General features: G+C 36.4%; 1 protein-coding gene and 1 long non-coding RNA gene across 2 annotated transcripts in view; one reads left to right on the forward strand and one right to left on the reverse strand.

Annotated features, from left to right (window-relative positions):
* The window catches only part of IGSF11 (immunoglobulin superfamily member 11), a 200,230-nt gene that overhangs the window by 139,833 nt on the left and 43,493 nt on the right, over nt 1-16,904 (reverse strand). The gene's annotated exons all lie outside the window — the stretch shown is intronic.
* LOC123379963 lies at nt 2,988-12,231 on the forward strand. The gene is made up of 3 exons (XR_006585084.1): nt 2,988-3,164; nt 5,080-5,233; nt 11,228-12,231. It is a non-coding gene; the product is annotated as an uncharacterized LOC123379963 (long non-coding RNA).

Below are 16,904 nucleotides of genomic sequence, written 5' to 3' on the forward strand. Positions count from 1 at the left end.
CTCACATTTTTTGTATTCTCTTTCTTATAATGTAAGGAAAATAATTTTCAAATATTCTTCAAAGTCTCTTTACCAGTATTCAGTAATCTAAACTAATCTCCTTCAACCTCTCACTTGATTTATATATTGTAGTATTGACAATCACTTATTTCAGTTGGTTCAAATTCTGAGTTTTCCATAGAAGTTTAATGTAAAGTGCAGTTCAGACTTCTATTTCTGGCAACAAAACAGACTAGAGACCTTGACTTAGACAAGAAATGAGAAATTATTTTTTTTAATCTTAAATGAATTGATGAGATCTCAGTAAAATATGGGAGTCAGGCTGAAAGCTAGATGAAGGAAGGAATTCTTCAACAGTCTATTCTCAACACAGCATCCAGAGTGTTCCTATTAAATCAGATCAGATTACTGCTCTGCCCAGTGACTTTCTGACTCACAGTGAAAGTAGAAGTCTTTATTATAAATTATAAGGTTTGTGTCAGATTTCTATTGCTGCTGTAACAGATTACTGCAAACTTAGTAGTATAAAACAACACAAATTTATTATAGTTCGGAGGTCAGAAGTCCAAAATGGGTCTCATTGGGCTAAAATCAAGATGGCTGCAGGGTTGTGCTCCTTTCTGGAGAATCCTTTTCCTTTCCTTCTACAGTTTCTAGAGTTCACCTACTTTCCTTGGATTATGGCCCCCTTCCTCCATTTTCAAAGCCAGCAACATCAGGCCAAGTCCTTTCCACATTGCTGTCTCTCTGACTCTGTCTCCTGCTTCCACATTTAAGGATCCTTGTGATAACAGTGGGCCCGCTTGTTAATCCAAGATAACCTCCTAATCTCCAAATCAGTTGAAGGGCAGCCTTAATTCCATTTACAATCTTAATTCCCTTTTTCCAAGTGAGGGAACATATTCTTAGGTTCCAGGGATTAAGTGGATATCTTGAGATGGGGAGTAGAGAGGGCACTATTCTGTTTAAGAAGTCCCAACTTAATCTAGTCCCTCCTTATCTCTCAAATTGCTTCTTCTAGTTTCTTCTCATTCACTCAGCTCTCACTACAATGACCTCCTCAATTTTCCTTGAACAAATAGAAACACATTTGCCTCATTTGCCTCGGGACCTACAAAATTGTTCTTTCCCTAGATCTTGCATAGTTATCCTTTCACTTCCTGTGGGTCTTTCTCACATGTCACCTGAAGTGAGGCCTTTGCTGACCATCTTATCTAAAATATAAAACTTGAAAAGATATTTTAAAATCCCTCTCCCTATTGTATTTTTTTCTTAGCATTACATCACTAACATACTCTATATTTTATATAATAATCATTTATTTTCAGACACACCCAATAAGACCAACAAGAATAGGGATTTTGATCTGATTTATTCATTGTTGAATTCTCAGTGTCTTCAACATTGCTTGGCACATAGTAGACACTGAATAAACATTTTAAAAAAATGAATCAGTGAATGAAACAAGTCTCAAGAAACTTCACAGGACTGGAATCAATCAGAACACATTCTCTGACCATAATGTTACTAAGCTAAATATCAGTAACAGTATGAATACATATATACTCATACACTTAAATATTAAGAAAGTCACTTTTAAATAATTCAAAATCAAAGAGGATACCATAAAAAAACTAAAAAAGTATTTAGAAGAAAACAGTAATGAAAATATTTTCTATTACAACCTGTGCAAAGCAACTAGCATACTTGGAGGAAAACTTTAAGGCTTCAAATGTGTATGTTAGAAAAGATGAAAGCTTAAACACAAATGAATTATGATAAAGTTTATGAAGTCTGACAAAGAAAATAAAATAGGTCCAAGGAGAGTAGAAGGAAGAAGCTAATAAAGAGGCAAAATTAATGAAATATTAAACAAAACATATAATATGGAGATCAACACAGCCAAGAGTTGGTACCTTGAAAAGTTTAATAAATTAACAACACTGGTGAGGCTAAACAAAATTTAAAATGAGAGAGAAATAATATCATATTTTAATTATCAAATAATAGCGTAATTTAAGAAGGAGACATCACCAAAGATGCTATGGAGATTAAAAAGATTGGGAGAATAATGAACAATTTTATGTTAATAAATTTGAAAACTTACAAGAAAGGGACAAATTCCTAGAGAAATATGACTTACCAATACTTGCTCAAAAATAAACAGAAAATATGAGTAATCCCATATAATTAATTAAAGCAATAATGTAAAATCTTCCTATAAATAAAACTATAGATCCAGACAATTTTATCAGCAAGTTTCACCAAATGTTCAGGGAACAAAAAAACCCCAATCTTTTACAAACTATTCAACAATACAGAAAGAAAAGGAAATCCTCTTTAACTCTTTTTGTGGTGCTAGCATTATATTGATTACCAAATATGGACAAAGATAATGCAAGAAAGGAAGATAGGTTAATTTTCATTATGTAGAGATTTATATCATGCAAATGAATATTAGCAAATCAAGTTCAGTGATATATAAAAAGAGTAATTCATCACACCAATTGAATTTATTTTGGGAATGTAAGATTGGTTTAACATGTGAAAATTAATGTTATTTGCTATGTTAAAAGATTAAGAAAAAAGATCATACGATCATTTCATTAAGTGCACACTGGAGGCAAAGCTTTGAGAAACCTGGGTGCCACTCTCAGAGAACAGTAAAAGCAGCGTGATGAACTGTGGGATGGCTGAATACTTGTAATGTTACCACATTGCTTAAGTAATGTTACCACATTGCTGAAATAAAGAAAATAACATACTTAAATCTCCAATCTGGACTGAAACTCAAGTACTTTCTAAGAATGTGCTAAAAGAATGCTATCTCTTAAAGATGCAGAGTTGAAATAGGTATGGCCTAATAATTTGTTTCAGAAATAATGTCTGTAGCCTCTGTCTCTATCTTGTTCCTTGCTCTGTCATTTACATATTTACACTATTAACTAACTTTCTGTTTCTTTCCTCTTCTTGTTTTATTTAGGGTGTGATAGCAGCAGATAATTTTATAGTCAGTCCACAGACAGAGGAATATCAAGACAGAAGAACAACCCAAAAAGAAGAACGGATATCACCACTGGACTTAAGTATGGAACCATAAATAATAACAAGAGTTTGCAATTGTCTCCTAGTGTGGAATTGAGTGATTTAACAGTTGTGAGAAGGTACATGCATTATGTATTTTTTAATATAAATATAAGGGAGGAAAGTATTGGTAGATGTTGGGCATTCAAAGGAGTAGACTGTGGGGAATTGTTTTGATTGCTAAGTATTTTTTGACTGCTAAGCATCAAGACTCTCTTCCAATGTTCAGAGAATTCCCCAGTTTTGTTCTCAGTGGAACCAAAGTCTACCTTCCAATGCAGACTCCAAAAATGACTTCCTAGCATCTATACTGTGCTCACATAATATAAGGTTGAGCCAACAGGAGAAGTTCATCTCTGGACTATAAATCGTGAGCAGGTGTCACAAAAATTCGGGGATAAGAAAGGGATAAGGGATACGAATAAGGAAGGGATAAAGAACTCACACCACTGTCCACTGAACAAAGACATTTGTGGCAATGATGCTAGGTGTGGCATCCAGTACCTGTGCCATCATCAATGGTTGTCACTGGACTATTCCTATAGTGTCATTTCAGCAACCTAGCCTTCTTTGGTTTCTGCTTGTTTTCTGACCCTTTAGACTTCCCATTTTTTCTAGGAGCTTTCCTGCTCCTGGACCTTTCCTGCTTTAATTAACCATCATCAATTTCTGTTGCCTGCCACCAAGAACACTGTCTTTAGAGTTAAAGTGTTCTGAAGGTCTTGTCTCTCTAGAGGGAGGTTAGAGATATTTATGAACTTATACTTCCAAAGAGGTGAGAATCTTATGTGGATCCTGAGAAACTTAACAGAAACCCATGGGGGAGGGGGAGGAAAAAAAAAAAAGAGGTTAGAGTGGGAGAGAGCCAAAGCATAAGAGACTCTTAAAAACTGAGAACAAACTGAGGGTTGATGGGGGTGGAAGGGAAGGGAGGGTGGGTGATGGGTATTGAGGAGGGCACCTTTTGGGATGAGCACTGGGTGTTGTATGGAAACCAATTTGACAATAAATTTCATATATTGAAAAAAAAAAAAAGAGGTGAGAAAGGTCCTACTTGATTAGAGCCAGAAATTATCTTCCTAAAGCAGGAACATCTCAGCTAGTGGTCAAGAAATAGGAAGAAACAAGCCATGAAGAGAACTAGAAATGGTCAAAAGATGGCCTCCAGTCTGATCATATATGATCATATATGATCAGCATGTGGATCAGAGTCAGTGTTGCGTGTACATTTCCGGTTTAAATTCAGTCCATATTTCTGCATACTTGCTATGTGCCAGGCACCATGCTATATGCTTTAACAAACATAGTCTCATTTAAATCCTGACAACAACTCTGTGAGATAGTGGTTTTCCGCTCATTTTTCCAGATGAATAAAACCAAGATTTAGAGAAACTTTAAACTGCTTCATCAAAAACACGGAATTCTTAAGTAATAAAACCCAAAAAGTAAAACCCAACCTTTCTAACTGTAACGGCAGTATTCTTTCCACTATACCCTAATACCTCTATTTGAATAGCAACCTGACTGGCAATTTGGAATTGGTACTATTTCTGCTACTTTTTAATACTAAAGAATTGTTTGTTCAGATTTTAGCCTGCCTTCTGAATCTGTTGTTAATGAACACTCTTCCTTAAAAGACACTTACACAATTCAATGCATACCACCACCCCTTAAAAATTAATATAAAATTTTATAGTTAGTGAGCTTAAAAGATTAAATAATACCTTGATTTTATGTGCTATTAATAATAAAATCAGTAATAACTCATAAAAATTGGAACTCAAATTAAAAACAGTGAGCCATGCTGTGTTTCTATGGTAACACAATGAAGAAAATATTAGATGGCCTAAAAGATATTTAATTCCAATAAGTCGGTTCACAGCTTTAAAATTATTTCAGAAAATCCATATATATCTAATCATGATTACCAGAATCCACACACTAATACCCTATATTCCTAAAGGAAGAGTATGAGACCCTTCTTGTGTATTTCAGATCTTCTCAGCCCCACCTCTTGTTCCGGCTTCTGCTGCAGGCTCAGATCAACTTCTCACAGGTATAACCTGACAGCAACTTGCTTCATTGTGGCCTACAGCAAGTATCTCTCCCTGCTCAGGACAATGTTGCCTGGGACACGGGCAGGAATCAGGTGGGACCAACATGTGTAACCTAGAAGCTCAGGGATGTCAACACTGATGGGGCCAGTCTTGACCAGTGTGGGATGGGAGCCAATGGATCAACCTACTGCTTTGCATTCTCCAGGGGAGTGGAGGAGGGGCAGTTCTTAGTTCCTCAAGCTCCTCAGAAAGCCCTGGCATGACCAATAGTAACCAACAGTAACCAACAAATGAATACATCCTTGATCAGCTTTTCCTCCCTCTCTTTTTCAATCCTTCACCAATTAACCCTGCTCCCTGAAATTACTTCCTAAATAAACTAACTCTACATAAACTTTTGTCTCAGGTAAACTTGCAGGGAAACCTAGGCTAAGAGACCTACCCTTACATGGGTTTTATATGCCTGTCTATATGGTTCTTACCAAGATTCCATTATAGCTTTTTAATAGCCTGTTGTTTCCAAATTACACATCAAAACTATGGAATAGTACATTTCTTCTTGTCCTAGAGATTTTGGAAGGTCTCTACAATGTATTTTTCATGATATCTAGTAACAAATAAGGCAAATACAAAACACAGCTTTTGTATTTGAAGTTCTAAATGATAAAAGATTTGTTCAATGCCATATATATTTTTAAATGGCTTTTGTAGGGGCGCCTGGGTGGCGGTTAAGCATCCGACTTCAGCCAGGTCACGATCTCGCGGTCCGTGAGTTCCAGCCCCGCGTCAGGCTCTGGGCTGATGGCTCAGAGCCTGGAGCCTGTTTCCGATTCTGTGTCTCCCTCTCTCTCTGCCCCTCCCCCTTCATGCTCTGTCTCTCTCTGTCCCAAAAATAAATAAACGTTGAAAAAAAATTTTTTTTAAATGGCTTTTGTAAAGTCACTTAACCTGTTTAGACCTCAACTATAAACTTTATAAAAATGGGATATAATTCTTACCTCACAAGTTGTTATAAGAATTCAATGAGGTAATACAGTAAAACCTTGGTTTGCGAGCATAATTCATTCCAGAAACATGCTTGTAATCCAAAGTACTCATATATCAAAGCAAGTTTCAAGAACCATTGGCTCAGTTGTGGTCATGTGACATTCAGCATCACGTACTACTCATATTGTAATACATCATTCATTTATCAAGTTGGAATTTGTTAGAAATGTTTGCTCATCTTGCAGAACACTCACAGAACAAGTTACTCACAATTCAAGGTTTTACTGCATAAATGAAAATGCCCATTACAACCTTTCACAGATAATTGGCCTGGCCAGTAATGTTAGCTGCTGTTATTATTACCATTATTATTATAATATTGGTTTTATATTTGAAAGCCTACCTTCATGGTAATAAAATATCCATTTTGTGGACTTGATATACCACCAAAAACTTTTCATTGCATTGTATTTTGCAGTCATAAGAAAATATTTGAATTCATTTAACTCTCAGAACAAACTGAAAAGCCCTCTGAATAGATCTTTGAAACGAGAGACTTCACTGCTTTGCTACTTTAACAGACACCTTTGCCTCACAGCCAACCCTACCTACCCTGTCCTTCCACCTTTAATGAGGTCTCATGCAGTCCTTCATCAATTCAACAAGTGCAGAAAAATGACCATATGATGTGTTAAGTGGCAATGAAGCAATTAGATCATGTAAAATGCATGCTTGAATTATTATAAGGTTAATAAAATGACTGGGCTAATAAATTGGCTAGCTGGTCAGGAATTCCTGAGGTCCTATCGCTGGATCCAGATTTATTCCTGTCTTAGCTGTGGTTTAGCGCCACCTGGTGGCACTTCATACTACAGCTTGGCTTTTGATGGAACTGTTTCTGAGTTGAGTCCTGTGTTACCGGTACTTCACAGCAGCATCAGTGATCCCAGTAATAGTGAGCTGGCACTTGTTTCATTAGCTTGATATAAGAATACTCAACCACAATATACATAATACACATTCCCTATGCTTCCTGGGACATATCTGCCTGCCATTTAACCTTCTAACATCACCCCACCATATCCTCCCTTAGACAGTAAGCCCTTTAGCCTCCACCCCATCCCCACACTCCCAATATGCAAAAGAACTAAACACAGGACAAGAATTAATTGCCAGTTTTATTATATGTTAATTCTAATTACTTTTGAGGGGTAGTATAATGTGGTTTTACTGTATTTACATATCCCAGGCCCTGTTAAGACACTGGTGATACATTAAGTAGAGGTCTTTGCTCTTATCAAACCTCCAGTTGAGTGGAAAATGCAGAAATTTATCCAATACTACACTACCTTAATTACTGTAGATATATAGTAGTCTTGATATCTGGTAGTATAAATCCTTCAGCTTTGTGTTTCTTAAGACTGCCTTGGCTATTTTTGGTCCTTTGCACTTCCAAGTGAATTTTAGAACCAGGACCTAAATTTCCCCAATAAAATCTCCTGGGATTTTGATTGGGATTATGTTGAAACTATAGATTAATTTAGGAAAATTGGTATCTTTACATAATATTCATTCTTCAAATCCAAGAATATGCCAGATCAAGCAATTCAGTTAGGGTTCTTTCATTTCTCACGATCATATTTAGTATGCACATTTTTGGTTAAATTTATTCCCACTTAAATTTATTCCTAAATTTGATTGACTTCAATCCTTTGATGCTTTTGTAAATGGTATCATTTTTCAAATTTCATTTTCTATTTGTCTCTTCCTGGCACATAGAAAAAAATTTAACTGTTGTGTATCTTATTTCCAACAATCTTACAAAATTCACTTATTGATTCTAAATTTTTTTGAATGGTCTATATACCTAATTACATCATCTAAAAATAATAAGTTTATTTCTTCCTTTTTAATCCTTATTTGCTTCTTTTTTCTTACCCTATCACACTGCCTAAGACCTCCAGAAAATGTTGAATGGAAGTGTTGGTAGTAGGCCTCCTTGTCTCACATCCAGTATCAGAGGAAAAGTTGTGAATATTTCATCATTTAATATGATGCCTCATATAGGTTTTTTAATAAATATATTTATCAAGTTAAGAAATTCTATTTTATTCCATGTTTGCCAAGATTTTTAAAAATCATTAATCTCAGGGCGCCTGGGTGGCTCAGTGGGTTAAGCGTCCGACTTCAGCTCAGGTCATGATCTCGTGGTCCGTGAGTTCAAGCCCCGCATCGGGCTCTGTGCTGACAGCTCAGAGCCTGGAGCCTGTTTCGGATTCTGTGTCTCCCTCTCTCTTTGACCCTCCCCCGTTCATGCTCTGTCTCTCTCTGTCTCAAAAATAAATAAATGTTAAAAAATTAAGAAAAAAGCATTAATCTCTTAAAATTTCTGAAATGCTTTCTTTATATTTGTTGCAATGAGCATGACCTTTCTTTTTTTTTTCTTAATAATGTGTGAGTTACCTTAACTGAGTTGTGGTTACTAAGCGACAATTAATTGCATCTGTGAAATAAATTCCACTGGCATTTGCTTTTATCCTTTTTACATACAGCTGGATTTTTTAAAGTGCTTTTTAAGAATTTTTGCATCTACATTCATGAGAAAGACTGATAATTTTCTTGCAATATCCTTTTAGTTTTAGAATAAAGTTTATACTGGCCTCATATAAAGTAGGAAGGTACTCCTCTGTCTCTATTTTAAAACAGAACTTGTGAAATACTTGTTTTGTTTCTTACATAAATGTTTGTGAGAATTTACTTGTGTATCCATCAAACCTGGGTTTTCACTATGTAAAGTTGTTTCTTCATGGGCAATCTTTTTTTTTTTTTTTTAATGTTTATTTATTTTTGAGACAGAGAGACACAGAGTATGAATGGGGGAGGGTCAGAGAGAGAGGGAGACACAGAATCCGAAACAGGCTCCAGGCTCTGAGTGGTCAGCACAGAGCCCGATGCGGGGCTCGAACCCACAGACCGCGAGATCATGACCTGAGCCGAAGTCGGACGCTTAACCGACAGAGCCACCCAGGCGCCCCTCATGGGCAATCTTTTTAATTAATGTCACACTATTCAGGTTTTCTATTTATTCTCTGGCAGCTTTGGTTAGTTGTTATTTTTCAAAAATCTATCCATTTTATCCAAATTTATTGGCTCCAAATTCATAATAGTCTCTTAATGTATATTTGATGTCTATAAAATCCATAGTAATATCATCTTAAAAAATTTTTTTAATGTTTATTTATTTTTGAGAGACAAAAGAGCACACATGCCCAAGAAGGGGAGGGGGAGAGAGAGAGGAGGACAGAGGATCTGAAGCAGGCTCTGAGCTGACAGCAGAGAGCCCAATGTGGGGCTTGAACTCAAGAACCATGAGATCACGACCTGAGCCGAAGTTGGACACTGAACCATCTGAGCCACCCAGGCACCAGCATAGTAATACCATCTTTTTAATGACTGATGCAAGTAATTGGCATTTACCGTTTTGTTACAATGGTGAAAAAATAACAAGATAATAGTTAGGGTCCACCAGAATTAAATAATCCAGGATGATGTGCTCATTTCAATATCCTAATTTAATTACATCTGTGAAAACCCTTTTTCCAAACAAGACAACACTCAGAGGTTTTGAGAATTATGACATGGATAGATCACTTTGGGCATCACTATCCAGCCTATTACACCTTCGTTTGCAACAGTCTTACAGTGAGGTGCAGTATTCTTTATGTAGTATTCTTTGTATTTATCATGCTTGTAGTGGGCTGAGTTCTTTAATCCACAGCTTGATTTACCTTAAAAGCTTTGGATATCCTCAGCTATAATCTCTTCAAAGGTTGCTTCTATCCCATTCTATTCTTTTTCTGTGTTCCTAACATATTTTAGAGCTTCTGAGTGTGATTCATATGAAGAGTGCAGTACAACTAGCTTTTACCAGCTTGCAAAGTCAATTTTTAAATATTCAGGTATTTTGTGATATGGCTATTGTGATAATAGTTGCTTGAAATCAGCCATGGTGACAGAATTTATATCATGGTAGTAAGTTATACCATTACAAATCAAGACTTTCTGTTTTCAGAGAGCTAAATTACAATACACATTTTTTACACTGTTTTGTTCTCTCCATTCTTGTGTCTCTCTGTGCTTCAACTTGGATATTTTCTCTTGAATTGTCTTCCAGTTTACTAAGCCTGTGTTCAGCTGTGTCTAATATCACAAAATCTATTTATTGAGTTATTAATTTCAGATACTGTATTTTTTTACTTATGTCAATTTTAATTTTTATATATAACAAATATCTAGTGAGATTTTCCATCATTTCATCACTTTGGCCATGTTTTCCTTTATTTTCTTAAACATATTAATCACAGTTATTACAACTCTTTGTCTGCAAACTTCCATGTGGCCCTACTCAACTGTCTTCTTTTTCTCTTAATTATAGGCCCTATTTGTCTTGCCTCATATGCCTAGCAGTTTTTTTTATGGTATGCCAAATTCTGTGTATTTAAAGAAACACAAATGCTCCAAATAATGTTATTCTTCACCAAAAAGGGTTTTTCTGTCCTTTACTAGTATATAGGAGGAGAGAGTGATTACCTCAATCCAACCAAGTACTGACTGGGTTGGGACTAGTTTCAGTTTTAATAAAACTCAGGTCTGTCTCTGGTTCTCCTCTTTTCCTCAGCCTTTCCCGAACTGTTTATTGAGTACCTGATGAGTTTCCAACTCTTCAGACAAACTGTGGAAGATCCAGCTCTATTTTTCCAAAGCTCTCAGCCCAGCTCTTCAGTCTCCTGACCCTACATTGTAAAATCTAGCAAATGTCTTGAAGGGAAACCAGCTGTGCATTTGAGGCATATCCCCACCTTTGGCAAGTCTTTGTTGCCTAAGTTTCATGAGACTACAGAAGATTTCACTCTGCCTTTCAGAAGCTTTCAGCTTAGCTCCTCAGCTACCTGTGCAGAACCAAAATTTGGCTAATGTCCTGTGAGAAAAACCAGATGTGCATTTAATGTGCTTCAGATTTCCTTTTTTTCACTCCTGCCCTGCCTGACCGCTAAAAGCTTTATACTAAAAGCTTTATACCTTTCTCTTTCTATTAGCAGAGTCTTCTGCCTAGGCCACACCAGAGCTGGCAAATGACCCCAGGAAGAGAAGTGGCTATTGATCATCCACCTACAAGGAGAACAGTTCTTCCCTCTCTGGAAATTTAGTATCATAAACTTGCTTTTACAGCTCTCTGATACCTTTAAAAATATATTTGTAATTTATATGACTTTTGCAATAGACTCTTGCAACAGAAACCCTGGCCTGCCACTATCTACTACATCATACCTATGAGTAGAAGCGCCAACACTTAGTTTTTAGCATATCCTCAGGCAGTTCTAACAAGCAGCCAATCTAAAGCAACAATGACTTCATCAAAGGAACTATTATAAGAATGAGGTCTGAGTTGAGGTACCTATAAATAGACCCACATCCATTATGCATTTCATGTTTCAGTGGGGGGAAAGAAAGGAAACAGTCCATAGAGCAGCAAAGGCATACTAACCATGGGTTACTCACATTTAAGAAATATTCCCAGAAGTTCTAACCTTAAACTACCTTTGTACATCATTGAACTGAACTGTATTACTTGTCCACTTCTACTTATAAGGGAAGCATGGAAATATAATATTTGTTAACCTGAATACAATATTGCCCCCAAGAAAACTGGGCTTCCCTTACTAAAGAAAAATGAGAGAATGGATATTGGTTGAGCAGCTAACAATCTCTGCTTAAAGTTCCATTCTTAGCACTTTTAGCTTCTTTCTTATCCAATTCATTCCCCTCTATAATTGCACATGAGAAAAATTATTTTGTCCCAAAAACCTTATCAAAAGCTCAGAGAATTCTTCCATTTCATATCTGCATGCAAGAAGCATGACTTCCATATGTGTGCTAATCCTTTATCAATGAGACAGAAATAATTTTACTGACAACATGTTTCTATGTCATTTAGCTCTTTTCTCAAATAAGAAAATTTCAAATTAAGAAATTAATTTTCAAATAAAAACAATCCCATTCACAATTGCATCAAAAAGAATAAAATATCTAGAAATAAATTTAACCAGGGAGGTGAAAGACCTGTACTCTGAAAACTATAAGAAATTAATGAAAGAAATAGAAGGTGACACACATAAATGGAAAGATATTCCATGCTCATGTATTGGAAGAATTATTATTTTTAAAATATCCATACTATCCCAAATAATCTAAAGATCCAGTGCAATCCGTATCAAAATTCCAGGGGCATTTTCTTTTTTATAAATTTTTTTTTAACGTTTATTCATTCTTGGGACAGAGAGAGACAGAGCATGAACGGGGTAGGGTCAGAGAGAGGGAGACACAGAATCCGAAACAGGCTCCAGGCTCTGAGCTGTCAGCACAGAGCCCAACGTGGGGCTCGAACTCACAGACCGTGAGATCATGACCTGAGGTGAAGTCGGACGCTTAACCGACTGAGCCACCCAGGCACCCCTCCAGTGGCATTTTCAAAGAACTAGGACAAATAATTTTAAAATTTATATGGAACCACAAAAAAAAAACAGAATAGCCAAGACAATCTTGAGAAAGAACAAAGCCAGAAGTACCACAGTCCTTCATTTCAAACTGTACCACAAAACATTAGTAATCAAAACAGTATGGTATTGGAACAAAAACAGACACATAGATTAATGGAACTGAATGGAGAGAAATAAACCCATATGTGGTCAATTAATTTTTGACAAAAGAGGCAAGAACACACAATGCAGAAAGGACAGTCTCTTCAATAAATGGTGCTAGGAAAACTGGACAGCTACATATAAAAGAATAAAATTGGACACTATCTCATACCATATACAAAAATTAACTCAAAGGCTGGGTGGCTCAGTCAGTTGAGCGTCCAACTTTGGCTCAGGTCATGATCTCATGGTTCATGAGTTCAAGCCCCACATCAGGCTCGCTGCTGTCAGCCTGTCCATGCAGAGACCACTTCAGATCCTCTGTCCCTCTCTCTCTGCCTCTTCCCTGCTTGTGCTCTCCAAAAAATAAATAAATATTTTAAAAAATGGACTAAAGCCTTAAATGTAAGGCTTGAAGCCATAAAACTCTGAGAAGAAAACATAAGCAGTAAGCTCCTTGACATCAGTCTTAGCGATATTCCTTTGGATCTGACTCCAAAGGGAAGGAAAACAAAAGTAAAAATAAACAAACAAATATACCAAACTAAAAAGCTCTGAAAAGTGAAAGAAACCATAAACAAAGCAAAAAGTCAATGTACTGAATGAGAGAAGATATTTACAAATTATATATCTGATGAAAGCTTAATATCCAAAGTACATAAAGAACTTATACAACTCAATGACAAAAAATAAACAATTCAATTAAGAAATGGGCAGAAGATCTTAACAGACATTTTTCCAAAGAAGACATATAGATGGCCAACAGGCACATAAAATGATGCTCAACATCACTAATCTTCAGGGAAAAGCAAACAAAAACCACAATGAAATAACATCTTTAGCTGTTAAAGTGGCTATTATTTATCAAAAAGACAAGAAATAACAAATGTTAGTGAGGATATGGAAAAAAGTGAACCTTGTGTATTGTTGATGGGAATGTAAATTGGTGCAGCTACTATAGAAAATAGTATGGAAGTTCTTCAACAAAATTAAAAATAGAACTACCATATGATCCCAGAATTCCACTACTGGTTATTTATCCAAAGAAAGCAAAAACACTATCCTGAAAAGATCTTTTCATAGCAGCATTATTTACAGTAGCCAAGATATGGAAACAACCTAAGTGTTCATCAATGGATGAATAGGTAAGGAAGAAGTGTGTGGGGTGTGTGTGGGTGTGTATGTATGTGTATGGATAATATATAATTTATATATAATGGAATACTATTCAGCCATTAAAAGGAATGAAATCTTGCCACTTGCAACAATATGGATAGACCTTGAGGGTATTATTCTAAGTGAAATAAGTCAGGTAGAGAAAGACAAATATTTTATGATTTTATTTATATGTGGAATTTTAAAAACAAAACAAGTAAAACAACAACAAAAAACCCCCAGACTCATACAGAGAATAGATTGGTGGTTGACAGAGAGAAAGACTTAGGGGGCAGCAGGTGGGAAAGGGTGAAGGGGATCAAGAAAAACAAATGTCCGGTTATAAAATAAATATGTCATGGGAACAGAATGTACAGCATGGAGGATATAGTCAATAATATTGTATTAACATTGTATGGTGACAGACAATATTTAACCTTGTTGTGGTAATCATTTTGCAATATATAGAAATGTCAAGTCACTATGTTATACCCCTGAAACTAATATATTATATGTCAATTATAACTCAATGAAAAACATTTTTCATTAAAGGACTTATTTACTGGTCTTTGAAGCCTGACCTTTGTTACAGATCTCTGACACACTGCCTTTTTTTTTTTTTTTTTTTTGAGAGACAGAGAGAGAGAGAGAGAGAGAGAGAGAGCGCGTGAGTGAGGAGAGAGGCAGAGGGAGAGAGAGAGAATCCCAAGGAGTTTCCATGCTCGGGGCAGAGTCTGACATGGGGCTCCATCTCACGACCCTGGGATCATGACCTAAACTGAAATCTATAGTCAATGTTTAACTGACTGATCCACCCAGGTGCCCCTGCCACACTGCTTTTAAGGAATCAGCTTTTCAAAACAACTTTTTAAGTATGTTTTTTATTTATTTATTTTTAATGTTTATTCATTTTTGAGAGACACAGAAAGACAGAGCGTGAACAGGGTAGGGGCAGAGAGCGAGGGAAACACAGAATCCGAAGCAGGCTCCAGGCTCTTAGCTGTCAGCACAGAGCCAGACGTGGGGCTCGAACTCACTAATTGTGAGATCATGACCTGAGCCGAGGTCAGATGCTTAACCAACAGAGCCACCCAGGTGCCCCTAAAAGTATGTTTTAATGGAACACATTGTTTTAAAATAACTTTGTACTCTATCACGTGAGAAAAAGTTAACTGTCATAAAGAAAGGACCATAACTCGGGATCTTTCTTAGAGCAAACAAAACTATATTAATAACAATGATTAGCTATTTTCCATATCTTTGGTAAGAGAGAGGAGAGGTTTAAGTTTTACTAGGTAGGGTTGGTTATTAAGACCACAAAAACTATGAAGGAGTGAAATATATTACCATGGGAATTAATTGAGTCAACTTTAGGCATGTCAAAACAAAAAGGGGAAAAATTCCTTTTGGAAATGATTCTATTCAGAGAGTGAAAGAAAGACTGAATGGCCACTGTAACTTTTTGAGATTTTATGAATAATACATAAGTATAGCTTACAGGCATCTGACAAATACAGCTGTTGATTACAAAAAGATCTAATTTTAGATTATAATAAAATCCCAGGTACCTTCCATGATATTCTGCAGGCAGCAATTAGAAGGCAGGTGATATGAAAGCACTAGATATCATTGTTAATATTTTCACAGTAAGTAGAATATCAATCGCTAACTTCTCCTTTTGGTCCACTCAGAGTAAACAAATAGGATTAGGCAAACTAGTTGAAGCAGAGGGGGAAAGAGAAGGAACAAAATCACGTATTTGCCACCAATTAAAAAGGTGCTACTTTGTTAACAGTTGCTCCTGTTTAGGGAGGAAATTTTTCACTGCTCTGATTCTGTCGTCATGGCAATGAAAATTGAGATCTATTTCTTCCCAGCTCTGAAATTCCATATAGCTATGATTCACTGAAGTCTGAGACAACTCTGGAAGAAAAGGCACTGTGTAGGAGGAAGTAACAACTGTTGAACCTCTAGGTACCAGGCACTTTACATTATTTCATTTAACCCTGACATGGATACTGGGAAGTATCTCCAATTTTCAAAGGGGTAAACTGAAATCCATAAAGCATCATGACCAAGAATATGTAAGTGAGGTTGGAATTCAGGCATTTCAGACTTCAGAGTTCATGCTGTCTCATCGTTCTTCCAGACCAAAAAAGGCAGACTGTAACTTTTAACCCGAGGCCCTCGGCATGAATTTCAGATGTATTTTTCTTATTCGTTTGAAAATTGAAAGCAAAAATAAACTGGTCTCCAACAGAAAGAGCTTACCTCTTTTCCTGGGACTCAGCCTATAAGATTGCAGAAATAATGTGTTGCGATATTGTCCTAGATATAAAACTAGTACACATTTGGAACACTTAGCATACCCAAATAACAACTGATGGACATTATGTGCAGACTTTAGTAAGATTTAATAATTAAAAGTGTTTTTAAAAATTGTACCAGGGTACCTTCCTGGACAGCTAAGAACTGGATTGTCTTAAGTATAAGTAAGCATCCAAGTATCTATCTTCAGAGTGTATGTGCCTTTTGCGGGGCAGGGCTTGGGGTTTTTTCTGCCTTTGTTTCCTTTTTGTTTGTTTTGGTTTGGGTGTTTTTTTGTTTGTTTGTTTTAATTGCTGTTGAGAGGAGATAGAAAGGCACAGAAGCAGCTGTGGAATAAAGACAAGAGAAAATCGGGGAAAGTGATGGGAATGCTATGCCATTTTTCTTGTTTCCCATTTCTCATCAGTACGTGTCTGTACTGATGGATGAGTTCAAGTTCCTCTGAGAGCAGTAGTAGGGCAAAAGGCCAAAAGAAGTATGTTTATGAAAGACTGCAGGAGGCTCTGAACTCCACAGAGCCACCTTTTGTCTAGGTGACCAAATGCATACAGAATCAGAGAGACTATGCTCCCTTTCCCCAACCCCCACCAGGAAA

The sequence above is a fragment of the Felis catus genome, chromosome C2, assembly GCF_018350175.1.
Source record: "Felis catus isolate Fca126 chromosome C2, F.catus_Fca126_mat1.0, whole genome shotgun sequence".
Taxonomy (NCBI): domain Eukaryota; kingdom Metazoa; phylum Chordata; class Mammalia; order Carnivora; family Felidae; genus Felis; species Felis catus.